Raw genomic sequence first — 13427 nt, 5'->3', positions numbered from 1 at the left:
TCCATATGAGCCAGCTCTATTACTCCTGGGCACACAGCCAAAGGAGTCTATAGATCCTACCGCAGGGATGCATTCATGCTTACTGCTGGTCTATTCACAGTAGCAAAGTTCTAGAATCGACCTAGATGCCTATTAACTGATGAATGGATAATGGAAATGTGGTCCATTTAAACAGATCCACAGCCATTAATAAGACAAACGCAGTAATCAAGTATCTCTCTGGCAAGGAGAAGCCCAGGCCTAGGAGGCTTCATGGCCAGATCCTACCAAACCATTAAAGAAGAGCTGACACCAAGGCTTCTCGGCCTGTTCCGTACAACGGAAGGGAAGGAAAATCAAATATGATCTTAATTTATCCTAAGTTCTATAGATTTAACACAATCCCAACTCCCAACAGGACCTCTGTGGGCTTTTGGTAGAAAGCAATATACTGCTGTAAGATTCATGCAGAAAGTCAAAGGAAATAGAAAGTCAAACAATAGTTCGAGGACTCAAACTACGCTGAGACTTAGATAAAGTAACTGAGAACAGAACTAGGGAAAAGGAAAACATGGATCAGTATTACCAAGATAATTCACTGGAGAAGGGATAGTTAGCTCTTTTTGCTCAGTTGGGAGGGTGGGTGGGTGGATGGCTTTGTATCTGTGGTGTTGCTTGTTTGTTTATCTTTTTTCAGTTAGAACTCATATAGACCAAGGGGGGGCTTCAAACTCGCTATGTAGTCAAGGCTGGTACTGGATGCATCTGCATAATCTGGGTACCTTCCACCTCAAGATTAATCATATTTACCAAGTGCTTCCACTCCGGACTTACAGGTCCTGAGGGTTAGGACCATTTAGACCACTATAGTTAATTTCTACACTACTCAGTTTTCCCTCTCGAAGCTTGAACTAACAGGTCCGTAGAACTACAAAGGTGATCTTGTTTCATACTTTCACTCCCTAGCCAGTTCTCCAATTGCAGTCCTTAGCCAAGCACTACAATAGCCTCTGAAATATTGCTCTATACACACACACACACACACACACACACACACACACACACACACACACTTGCCCTCCCAAACATACTCTCTATTCCAAAGTAATCTTACTTCTTTGCTTTGTTTTTAAAAATATAAATTTTGATATTATAATTACATTTCTCCCTTCCTTTCTTCTCTCCAAACCCTCCTATTTACCTCTCTCTACCTCTTCCAAAATAGCCTCCTTTTCATTGTTATTACATACATACATACACACACACACACACACACACACACACACACACACACACACATTCCTAAATATAACCTGCTCAGTCCATACAGTTTATTTGTATGTGTGTTTTCAGGGCTGAGCATTTCACAATGGACAACTAATTGGTGCACTCTTCCAAGACAAGGTCTTGCTATGAAGCCCAGGTTGGCCCAAACTCTCAATCTTCTTGTCTCAGAATTCTGAGTCACTAAGGTTGTAGGCATGAGCTACCAGGCCCAATAAAAATAATATGTTTTGAATATGTAAAGTTTATTGTATCTAGTTATGCTTTAATGAACATTTTTAAAAATATTTATTTATTAATATGCATTAGTGTTTTATGTGCATGTATGACTGTGAAGGCGCCAGATCCCCTGGAACTGGAGTTACAGACAGTTGTGGGCTGACATGGGAGTACTGGGAATTGAAATCAGGACCTCTGGAAGAGCAGCCAGTGCTCTTAACATTGAGCCATCTCTCCAGCCCTAAATAAAGCCTTTTTAAAGAACTAATAAAGAACTCAAGAAACTAACCACACAAAAAAACAAACAACCCAATCAAAAAATGGGGTATAGAACTAAATCGAGAATTCACAGTAGAGGAATCACAAATGGCTGAGAAGCACCTAAAGAAATGTTCAAAGTCCTTAGTGATCAGAGAAATGCAAATCAAAGCGACCCTGAGATCCCACCTTACACCAGTCAGAATGGCTAAGATCAAAGCCTCAGGTGACAATACTTATTGGCGAGGGTGCGGCGAAGGAGGAACACTCCTGCATTGCTGGTGGGATTACAAACTGGCACAACCACTCTGGAAATCAATCTGGAGGTTCCTCAGAACATTGGAAATAGACCTACCTAAAGATCCAGAAATACCACTCTTGGGAATATACCCACAAGATGCCCCACCATGCCACAGGGGCACGTGATCCACTATGTTCACAGTGGCCTTATTTTGCGATAGCCAGAAGCTAGAAACAACCCAGATGTCCCACAACAGAAGAATGGATACAGAAAAATGTGGTTCATTTACACAATAAAATACTCAGCTATTAAGAACGAGGATATCCTGAGTTTTGCAGGCAAATGGATGGAACTAGAAAACATTATCTTGAGTGAGATAACTTAGACCCAAAAGTCCACAGTATGTTCTCACTAATAAGTGGATATTAGCAAAAGAACAAACAAAAAAGTACAGAATACCCAAGATACAGTCCACAGAACTCAAAAAGATCAACAAGCAGAAGGGCCCAAGTGAAGACACCTCGGTCCCACTTGGGAGGGAGAAGAAAGCAACCACAAGTAGGGAGGTAGGGAGGGCCAGGGTAGGGAAAGGGGATGGGGGAGCGGGGAGAGGAGAACTTGATCTGATATTGGATAGAGGAAAAGGATTGAAGCCCTGAGGGCCAGCAGAAAGAATGGAAACAGGCCACCTCAGGAGGACGGAGGAGGGAAGACTCTCTAGAATGTACCAGAGACCTGGGAAGTGAGAGACTCTCAGGACTCAGGGCGAGGGGTGGGGGGGGGGTGGGGGTGAGGGAGGCACTAGATGAAAGGCCGTATAGTGGGGAGAGGGAACTTGTTGAGCCCACCTCCAGCAGAAAGACAGGGCATCAAGTGAGGGATGGGGTTGCCATATAACAGTCAAAACTCTGACCCATAATTATTCCTCTCTTAAAGAAATGCAGGGATGGAAATGGAGAAGAGCCTGAAGAACAGAAGTTCCAGTGACAGGCCCAAAGTGGGATCCACCTCAAGGGGAGGCCCCAAGACCTGACACTATTGCTGAGGCTATGGGGCGTTCACAAAAAGGGGGCTATCATGTCTGCCCTTCAAAAGACCCAACAAGCAGCTGAAAGAATCAGATGCAGATATGTGCACACAACCAATGAAGCTGCTGACCCCTCTGTTGAATTAGGGAAAAGCTGGAGGAAGTTGAGGAGAAGGGTGACCCTGTAGGAGGACCAGTAGTCTCAATTAACCTGGACTCCAAGATCTCTTAGACACTGGATCACCAACCAGGCAGCATACACCAGCTGAGGTGAGGCCTCCAACACATACACAGAAGAGGACTGACAGGTGTGGGTTCAGTCAGAGAAGATGCACCTAACCCTCAAGAGACTGGAGGCCCCAGGGAGTTTAGAGGTCTGGTGGGGTGGGGATATCCTCATGGAGACGGGGGCGGGGGCAGTAGTGTAGGGGGGATAAGGGAAACCCTCAGGGGGTGGACCGGGAGGGGAATAAAGTCTGGAGTGTAAAAATAAATAAATAATTTTTTAAAAAGCTAATAAAGAAAGTAGGATCCCAGCACGATAGCATCCAAGTTTAATACAGGTACTCAGAAGGCAGATGGCAGAGGCAAGTGAATCTCTGTGTTTAGAGCCAGCCTGGTCTAGGTAGCAAGTTCCAAGCTAGGCAGGGCTTCATGAAGAGACACTGTCTCAAAGCAAACAACAAAGAAACTGGAATTGAAAAAAAAAAAAAAAGCAACAATCCTAATAAAAGGAAAGCCAGATTACAGTGAAGAGCATAGACAAGGGGAACAAAGAGAATGTAGTCCGCCCTACAAAATGACCAGCCTTCCTGAGCAGTAGCCAGATTTAACTCTTCAAAGGTCAGTACTACTTTAAATGTAAATGCAGTAAATTCTTCAGCTTAAAAACAGGCAAAATGTGTTTAAGTGAAAAATAGGCAGCCAAACACGCCTGTTTCATTTGTTGAGACTGAAACCAAGAGAGAGAAAAAGGGTCTGGGGAGGTAATTCAGGGGCCGAGCACTCGTTCAGCATGGACGGGGCCAAAGGTTCAACTTATGTAACTCCCCCCCCCCCCCCACACACACAAATAAAAATAAGTCTTTAAAAGACGTTAACTCAATGGGTGAAAAGGTAGGGGCAAATGATAAAATCAGTATACTCTACTAAAAGACCAGCAAAGTAAATATGAAACCAAATAAATAAATAAAGAAAGAAAGAAAGAAAGAAAGAAGGAGAGAAGGAAAGAAAGAAAGAAAGAAAGAAAGAAAGAAAGAAAGAAAGGAAGAAAGAAAGGAAGAAAGAAAGCAAGCAAGCATTAGTGGAGATTAAAAGGATCACAATGATGAAAAATAATTTTAAAATGTTTTAAGTTTACATGTATTTAATCACATAGTCTCCAAAAGAGAAATAAACTCATCTACACTTACATTGGGCAGGAGGCTTAACGTGCCTAAGATAACAGAATAAACAGACAAAACTATATGTGGGCCAATGAGATGGCTCAGTGGGTGAAAGGTCTTGCCTTGTAAGCCCGAGGACCTGAGTTCAATCCCTGGCACCCACGGTGGGATGAGAGGACTCAGGAAAGTTGTCTTCCGACCTCCACATATGAGCCATAGCGCATGCACTCGTGTTATTGCACCATCACAGGTACACGCATACACACAGAAGGGATCATTTCTTAAACCTTGTGTAGAGATGATTACAACAAACTAGTCCTAACATTTATAGAACACCAAGTCCAGCTAAAAACATAGTTCATGAGAAGATTTGTTTTTAACAATTTCAGTGATCACATGTAAAGTGACTTACAGGGGGACATAGCTCAGTAACTCGGTACTTACATAACGTTGGTTGAAGTCCTGGGGTCAAACCCCCAGGACAGAAAACAACAGTGACCGGCTTTAAACCCCTTTAAACCCTGATGTCTTAAGAATGTATTTTTTTAACCATGTGATCAATTATCCTGAGAAAGTATAAATACCAAGAACAACAATAAAAAAGGCAGTTTACCCCTTCTCTGCTTAAAAAAAAAAAAAAAAGAATGTATTTTTTTCCAGAAGCCAAATTTATTATATTTTGCAGCAATAACAAAATGCAAATACTCCATGCTAACACAGATGATATAAGACAACCCAGGGTGGGGAGTCAGTGAGGACAGAGGCCACAGGTGAAGGCTAAGCCTTTCCATGGGTCAAATGGTTGTTCTGTCCCCTCAGTGAGCACTGCACAGGCCGTGCATGGCTACAAGCCATCTGTACGGTCTTCTCCTTTCCCTTTTCTGCACAGCTCCCTCTACTTCTTGCTACTTGTTTCCACCGTATAAAATAAAATTATTTCCAAACGGCCTGTGGCCCCAGATGGCTCTTTCAGAAATATAAATAAATAAATAAATAAATAAATAAATAAATAAATAAATAAATAAATAAATAAAAAGAAATCTTCCTTAACACGAAATAATCACAATGGAAACAAGAGAGTGGATTGGTTTGAGATCACTGTGTGTGTGTGTGTGTGTGTGTGTGTGTGTGTGTGTGTGTGTGTATGTCTTGATGTCTCTGGTTGTAAGTACTGGAAAAGCTAATGGCAGATGTGAAGAAAAGGCTCTGTGACAGGAGGAGGCTAAACTGAATACTGAATAAAACCCAGCTTTTGACTCAGGATCATTACGGCCAGCATTTCAAGGTACCCACGAATCCTTTGTTTGGGTTTATGCACTAGCCGGGGTAGCTGAATTCACACTCAACTCTAACATTTATGGGGGAGGGGATCGATTAAGTTATTCCCACCCCAGGCCTCTTCACTCACTACAACAGTCTGAAGAAAGCTCCACTTAGACTTCTCACAGGTACTTCAAAATAAATGGGTAAAACTGAACCACGATTTCATCCTCCCAAATCTATTCCTCCCGAAGTCGGTCCATTCTCAATCTAAAAGACGCCACCATTCACTAGCTAGACTGAGCAGAAATTCAGACAGTGACTCTAGGGACTTAGAGTAGACATTTTTCTTGCCACAAAAACTAGATAAACGAAGTGTTGACAGGCAGCATAGAACTGTGATCCTCGGAGGTGGAAACAAGCCTTCAGGGACTTCAGGGTGACAGCCTTGGGGGCCTGCTTGGCCATCCCTGGATTGCAGAGCTTTGCTCCTGTCCCTTGACAGCTGTGGAGAGGAAACCCCTTTTTCCTTAGAGCTGTGGAAACTTGGCTGGTCGGCTCACCTCCAGTGATGAGCAACCCCCGCCCCGCAGGCTGAGCTACGGGCTGTAAACCTAAGGAAACTTCCTTGTTTGGGTGATGTCTGGGAGTTCCGAAGAGATGGGAACACTACTTACGGTGATTTTTTACAGTCGCCAACGCAAATCTGAATTTCACACCTGTGAAGACAAGCGTTTCTCAAGATGGAGGACAGGCACGAGGGAGCCCCTGAACTGAGCACATGCACGGGGGCGTGGCCACTCGTCGTGGGGCACGGCCATGCTCGCATAGGGCTGCAGCCTGGGAAGACTCTGTGAAACCAGGCCCCCAGTCTTAGGACCAAGTATTGTGGTAAATTGTTGTTGCTGTTGTTGTTGATGCCTGGGATTAGAACTCATGTTCTCAGAGCGACATGTTTTAATTGTGCCCTCCAAGGTAAACAAACGCTGTCTGATTTGTTATGGTTAATATTAAAAAAAAAGCGTAGCTGTTATTGCTTGCATAATTCATGGTAGCTATTTTTGTAGTGAAATTATTCAGATCACCATTTAAGTCTCTTCTCATTCCCTTAAAGGAAAACAAACCTGTTTCAAACATGACAATGAGCCAGTTTTACCTTTGGGTTTATTTTATTTTTAAGAGTGTTCTTGTTGTTGTTGTTTTGGTTTTTTGTTTTGTGGTTTTGTTTTTGTTTTTTGGTTTTGGTGTGCACATGTGTTTGTGTGTGTCTACATGCATGGAAATGGGTAAGACAGAGACAGACTTTGTGTCTCTTCCTCTGTTGCTTTTGCTGTATTCCCAATGCAAGGTCTCATGAATCAGAAACTCGACAGCACATTGGCTGTTCTCATGTGGCATATGCGACTGTGTGGACTAAATCCACTCTTTCTTTTCATGTTTGCTCCATCTCCCGTGGCTCTAAATGACAGGACCTGAAAACAGTGTCACATTCTTTTGTTTTGTTGTTTTGTTTTGTTCTGTTTTGTTTTGTCTTGTCTCCAGTGTCCCATTCTTGACACCTCCCTTTCCTTTGCAGTCTGGCAGAGTGGCCAAGCTCTGCCTTGCTTGTTGTAGCATTTCTTGTCCACTTCTTTCCATTTCTTCTACTCCTGTTCTTGTATTTCGAGGCCCACTAAAAGCCCCTAAATTTCTCAGTGTGCAGCCACTGCTTAAGAGAGAGTTAATCTTAGTACTCACACTCTCCGGCAGCCCCACAAAGAGCAGGTCATACTGATCTTCTAACAACACCGACTGTCCTTCAAATATACCCTAAGGTTTAATCTGACGTCGCATTCCCTCCCTTTCTCCATCCTTACTTCCCTCCTCCATTCCCACTTACGCCGATTCCCCAGCAACACCGAACTTTTTGAACTCGTCTCTTTTTTTCTCATTTATTTTTCTTCATAATAATAAACGTAACTCTGCGATCAAGCTAGACTTGGAGGGGAAGCCCAACAGTAAGAGCAGAGATTACAGGAAATTACAAACAGATGGGGTTGGGGCAGCCTCCTGGGCTACAGAAAGATGAATGTAAGATGCCCACAAGTCAGAAAAATTAGAGTTGTCCACAGTAAGCACTGGTGATCATCTTGCAGGTCCAAAAATGCTTCCTGGACCAAAAATGCTCCATGGCTCCCATAACGTTCATGCCTCTACCACCTTCCCAGAGTCCACATGTTTGCCACCCAGGCACTCAGGCTTTGCAGTTAACATGGAAAAAGAACCATTTGTGTTTGGTCTAGTGTTTGCCATGGACAAGATGCCTGGAACCGTGTGGTTCAGGATGAAGTTCTCACCTCAAATATTTCCCCATAAGTGGACCTGCTGCCGGTGCCATTGTGGCATGTAAAATTGCCAACTTGGCTCATGAATCCTGGAATAATTCTGTGAAAAGAAGAACCGTTATAACCAAATCCTTCTTCTACAGGACTCAGAGCATGAATGTTTTCTGCTGTCTTTGAAACTCTGTCTGCAAACAGCTTAAAGCAGATGCAGTCTAAGGGCTCACTGTGAGTCGTGATATTGAAGGACACCGTAGGATTAACTATGGTTGCAGCAAGCAGCAACAGGGGACAGTGGCACCTACAAAGCCTTGATCTGATCTCTCATGCCATCATGTGTCTTTACTTATGCTGTCTTACTGCCAGACCCTCTTCTTGCTCTCAACTTTTATCCAGTAACTATATATAACTATAACTATAACTATGTGTGTGTGTAAATACACATATGTATGTAAATATGTATGTATGTATGTATGTATGCATGCATGCATGCATGTATATATGTATGTATACCAGAAGAGGATGTCAGATCACCTGGGACTGGAGTTACTGATGGTTGTGGGCTGCCTTGTGGGTGCTAGGAATTGAACCTGGGTACTCTAAAGAGCAGCCAGTGCTCTTAACCAGTGAGTCATCTCTCCAGCCTCTTTGAGTAAGTCTTGACGTGAGGCTCAGCTCGGGAAAATATTGTTCATTGCTATGCCTTGTCAGTGGATTCTAAATACCCTCTATCTCCTTCAAAATAAACATCTTACTACTGCATTAGCCACATTGGTGGTAATTACTTTTGTTTGCTACTGGCTAGACCACGGTAATGGTTTGAATGAGAACGGCCCTCATAGGCTCCTACGTTTGAGTACTTGATTCCAGCAGGTGGAACTGTTTGAGAAGGATTAAGAGGCATGGCCTTGTTGGAGTCTGTGTGTCACTGTGGGTAGGCTTTGAGGTTTCAAAAGCCCATGGGCTGGAGAGATGGCTCAGTGGTTAAGAGCACCCAACTGCTCTTCCAGAGGTCATGAGTTCAATTCCCAGCAACCACATGGTGGCTCACAACCATCTGTAAAGAGATCTGATGCCCTCTTCTGGTGTATCTGAAGACAGCTACGGTGTACTTAGATATGTAATAAATAAAAATAAATCTTTAAAAAAAAAAAAGCCCATCTATTCCCAGTTAGCGCTCTCTGAGTCAAAATGTAAGCTCTCAGCTACTACTCTAGGCCATGCCTGCTGCCACACCCAACTCTACCACCATGTATGCCATGATGGTCATGGGCTCACTTCTGAAACTCTTCCCTAAATTTCCCCAGGAAACTCTTCCCTAAATTTCTTCGACCATGGTGTTTTGCCATGGCTATAGAAAAGCAACTAAGATAACTACATCTACTCATCTCTTTATGCCAATTGAAGCTCTTGGCAAGAGTCAGTTAACGGTTGTTTAACTAAGTACTTGTTAGAAGCTACGGACGACCAACCCTTTGAATGCATTCAGGGGCTGCATCTTTTCTGACTACACTAAACTCCAGTGAGTATGCCTTATAGTTGCCTGGTGCACGGAATGATGACTGTGTAGATGAAGAGAAGAAGCTTAAGCCTTGAATTATTTACCCTTTCTTCCCAATCAGATTCTGAAACCCTAAGCTGGCACCCTCTGAGATTAGGTAGAGGTCAAAAGGTTGAGCAGTCTTTTGTGATATGTAGACTTCTTCAAAATTTCATTCTGATTGCTTCTTGAGAGCCCCTCCCCACCATCCCATCTTGTATCAGGTGACACTGAAGTAAGCTGTGGCTCTGGTGTCTTGGGTGTGAGCCTGATCCATGGTTAAGCAAGACAAACAAAATGAAAGCATTCAAAACAGGCCAAAAAGAATATGAAAGAATCGATCAAGTAAGTCTAGTCGCATATTCCATTCAAAGAATGAATGTATTTAACACGTTTTTGTGGGAGGCTGTTAGAAATCAGTAGTGAAAGCTGACTTGGGGATTGTGGTTTCTTAAAACCACAGGCTCTCACTGATCATAGGGAGATAGTGTTTGGGTTTTTTTTTTGTTTTGTTTTGTTTTTTTATCCCAACAGAACTGGCTCGGTTTTGTAGATACAATGTTCATTCAGTTCAACTGTCTTTTGCCATGGAGGTTCACTTTGTTGAACCCTATCTGATCCTAGAAAAAAAAATAAGAGTGAAGAACTCCAGTAAGATTGTGTTAAAGACACTGTTTTTGTTTGAGGGAGTTAATTTTGTTTTTACATTTAGTGTGTGTGTGTGTGTGTGTGTGTGTGTGTGTATGCATGAATGCATGTGCAGACATATGTACATACATGTGGAAGTCAGAGGATGACTTCTGGGACTGGGTTCTCTGTTTCCACCATGTGAATTTCAGGGCTTGAACTCAAGCACATCTATTCACTAAGCCACCTCACTGACTTTGGGGAAACTGTGCTTGTTTCTTCTAATTCTTTCAAAATTAAAAACTGAAAGCCCGTCATTCATTTGTTTCTTTAACACTCCAGACTCTTTAGAATTTTAGGTCAACAATTTTTATAAGGAAACTTGAGATAAAAATCTTTTGTGATGAGCAGTGTTGTATCATCTTTTCATCTTTCGCTTTGTGCACTTATTTTGACAACACTGAGGTTTTAACTCGAGGCTCCTTGAACATGTTAAGTATTTTATTGCTGAGCTATATCCCAGCCTGCACACTATTTTTTTTTGACAAATTCTGCAAAAACAAAACAAACAAACAAACAAAAAAACCCAACCAACCAACTAAACCCCACAAGATTGGTTGGTGTTTTCTGTTAACTAGAAAGCCTGTATTTTTCAAACACTTGGGAAACATAGTCACAAACATGGAAGCATGAACACACATGTAAGCCCCTGCGGTGATAGAGGTTCCCCTTAGCTTAGAGATTTCTCAGCCAAATAAATGTTGGTAACTTAAAAACTGTAGCCAGCCCCTAAGTTCTCGGCAGTTTGAAGCTGAGTGCAGTAGTTCTCCAAACCAGTTATAACTTCTCTATTCTGAGAGCAGTTTTACTACTCAGTGCTCGGGCTGAAGAACGAGTAAACGGTCGAAGGTTGGCGTTTATCTAAGTCGACAGAATGAGAGCGGAGACATGAAGGAAGGGATATACTCTTGAGTACATATGCCACCTGTCTGGTGCCAGCTTCTGGTTTCTTTTTCTTGGCAGCATGCTGAGGCTTGGTGCCAGACCCTCGACAACCATCCAGCAGCAAAGCCTCAAGCCCAAACCGTGGATGAAGCTTTTGTTAAATGCTTTGTTAAGTATGCGTAGTGTTTGTCTGACAAAGGTTGTCTGACCCTTCTTAAAAGAAAAAAAAAATTGTGTATTACTTTTGAATTTCTTTTGTTGTGTGTGCGTGCTTGTGCGTGCATTGAAACTCACGTCAGCAGGCTGCATGAGTGCCTTTATCTGCTGAGCATCTTCCTGACATCCAAATCTCCCTTTATTTTTATGTGTATGTCTGTGTGAGTGTATGCCACGTGTGTGGGTGCCTACAGACACAAAGAGGAAGTCAGATCCTGGTGCTGGAGTTAGGTCTTCTGCAAGAGCCCCTAACTGCTGAGTCATCTCTCCAGCCCCCCAATTTCCCTTTGCTTTTAATACAACCCTAATAAAAATTTTTGAACTCCAAGTCTAAAAGAGATATGAAATACTATTAGGTTTTTATCACTTAGCAACTTACCAAGAAAAGAAGCTCGGTTTTGTTTTTCTGCTTTTTTAACAGTCTGGACAAGCACCTTTGATCACATATATTATTTTGGTCTCTTTTTTGAGACACAGTAACACGATTCACCCATGCTATTTTCCTGTATTTATCTCCCCAAAATTAGGATTACATACCGTCACCCCCATGCCCGACCAGATACAAGTTTTACCAATGTTTAAGTGGCTGTTGATTTTATGATTAGAAACTAGTTTTGATCAAAATGTTAAAAGTATAACTTAGACTCCCAGATATAGATTATTATATAAGGTTCCTATTTTAGTGCCAGTGAGAGTCAGAGTTAGCATAAAGTCTCCTGACAAACCAGGTCACTTCAAGCATTACAAAATAGGTCTGCATTTGCCATTTCCCGGGATCGTACCAAATGCTCAGCAGAAACGATTTTATTTCCCCAGGAACTTAGAGTAGACGCTATTATTACACCTGCTTTAGATCTGGAAGTTGAAGTTCGGATGCTTTAAGTAGTTTATTCAAGGACATACTTACTGTGGGTGAGCCAAAATGGAACACTCAATAGATTTCAGTTACATTACGCTACTTGTTTCCTCTAGATCAGCAGGTCTCAACATGGTGGTGGAGGCCCCTTTAGGGCCCTTCCAGCCTAAGACCATCAGAAAGCACAGATACTTACATTACTATTCATAACAGTAGCAAAATTAGTTACAAAGTAGCAACAAAACTAATTTTATGGTTGGGGCCACCACAACAGGAAGAACTCACTATATTGAAGGGTCATAGCATTGGGAAAGTTGAGAACCACTGCTCTAGATTGTTGGCTTCTATGATAGAAGTGAATTCTACCAACACCAGCGAGCCTGGGAAAGTACTCTAAGTACTTTGTGAATGGCAGCCCAGGACACTTTGACTGCACCCTGAGGACAGATACCCCTGAGCAGAAAAATCTCAGTTTGCCAAGACCTTAGACCTACAGCAGCTGTTGTTGTATTTGGTCATCTTAGAGGTTATCCTTTTCAACTGGAAGTTGAATCTGTGCTTATCTTAACAAGTTGGAGTATCGATCTGCCTAGCCCCATCACTCTCAGTTCTTAGACTAGACCTATATACAATTACATCGTCCTGAGAACCAACCTGGGAGAATGAGCTGCTGTGGAATATATTTGTATATTGTGAAAGTACAGGCTGCATATGATTTACCTAAGTGTAGCAGTGGTTGCTGGGAGTTGGGGTTGGCATAAGGGAATGGCAGGTTGAAGAGAGTTCTAGGACACTAGATGTGTTCCGTTTCTTATATGGGCACTAAATACATGTGTATTTACAATTAGTCTTTAAACAACACATTTTGTTGTTGCTGTTTTGGTTTTGCTAAGTTTTTTTAATGTATAACTAAACTGAAAATTGTTTTTAGAAGTGTGGTGGTTTGAATAGGGATGCCCCAGGACTCACAGATTCAAATGCCTGTTTGTAGGGAGTGGCAGTATTAGGATGTGGGGCTTTGTTGGAAGAAGTGTCACTAAAGCTCAAGTCTGGCCAGTGTGACAGTCTCCTGCTGCTTGTGGATCAAGATGTAGAACTCTTAACTCCTTCTCCAGAACCATGTCTGCCTGCACACCGCCATGCTTCCCGCCATGACAATATGCTGACCTCAATTAAATATTTTCCTTTGTAAGAGTTGCCATGGTCATGATGTCTCTTCACAGCAATAAATCCCTAAGACAGAAGCAAAAGTCTACAGATGGATGTCTA

General features: G+C 42.4%; 1 protein-coding gene across 9 annotated transcripts in view; it reads right to left on the bottom strand.

Annotated features, from left to right (window-relative positions):
• Gdpd4 (glycerophosphodiester phosphodiesterase domain containing 4) overlaps window positions 1-6433 on the bottom strand; it is a 108892-nt gene extending 102459 nt beyond the window's left edge. For 7 of the 9 annotated variants that reach the window (XR_005499322.2, XM_006229796.5, XM_039101084.2 and 4 more), the window contains exon 1: window positions 6331-6433. The gene's annotated coding sequence lies outside the window, so the exon portion shown is untranslated. The remainder of the gene's footprint in view (window positions 1-6330) is intronic. The other 2 variants (XM_039101081.2, XM_063280971.1) reach the window with 1 other exon arrangement.
• Window positions 6434-13427: the final 6994 nt, after the last annotated feature.

Source organism: Rattus norvegicus, chromosome 1 (assembly GCF_036323735.1).
Source record: "Rattus norvegicus strain BN/NHsdMcwi chromosome 1, GRCr8, whole genome shotgun sequence".
Taxonomy (NCBI): Eukaryota; Metazoa; Chordata; class Mammalia; order Rodentia; family Muridae; genus Rattus; species Rattus norvegicus.
Note: the sequence above shows the minus strand (reverse complement) of the source record. Positions and strands in the feature narration are given on the sequence as shown.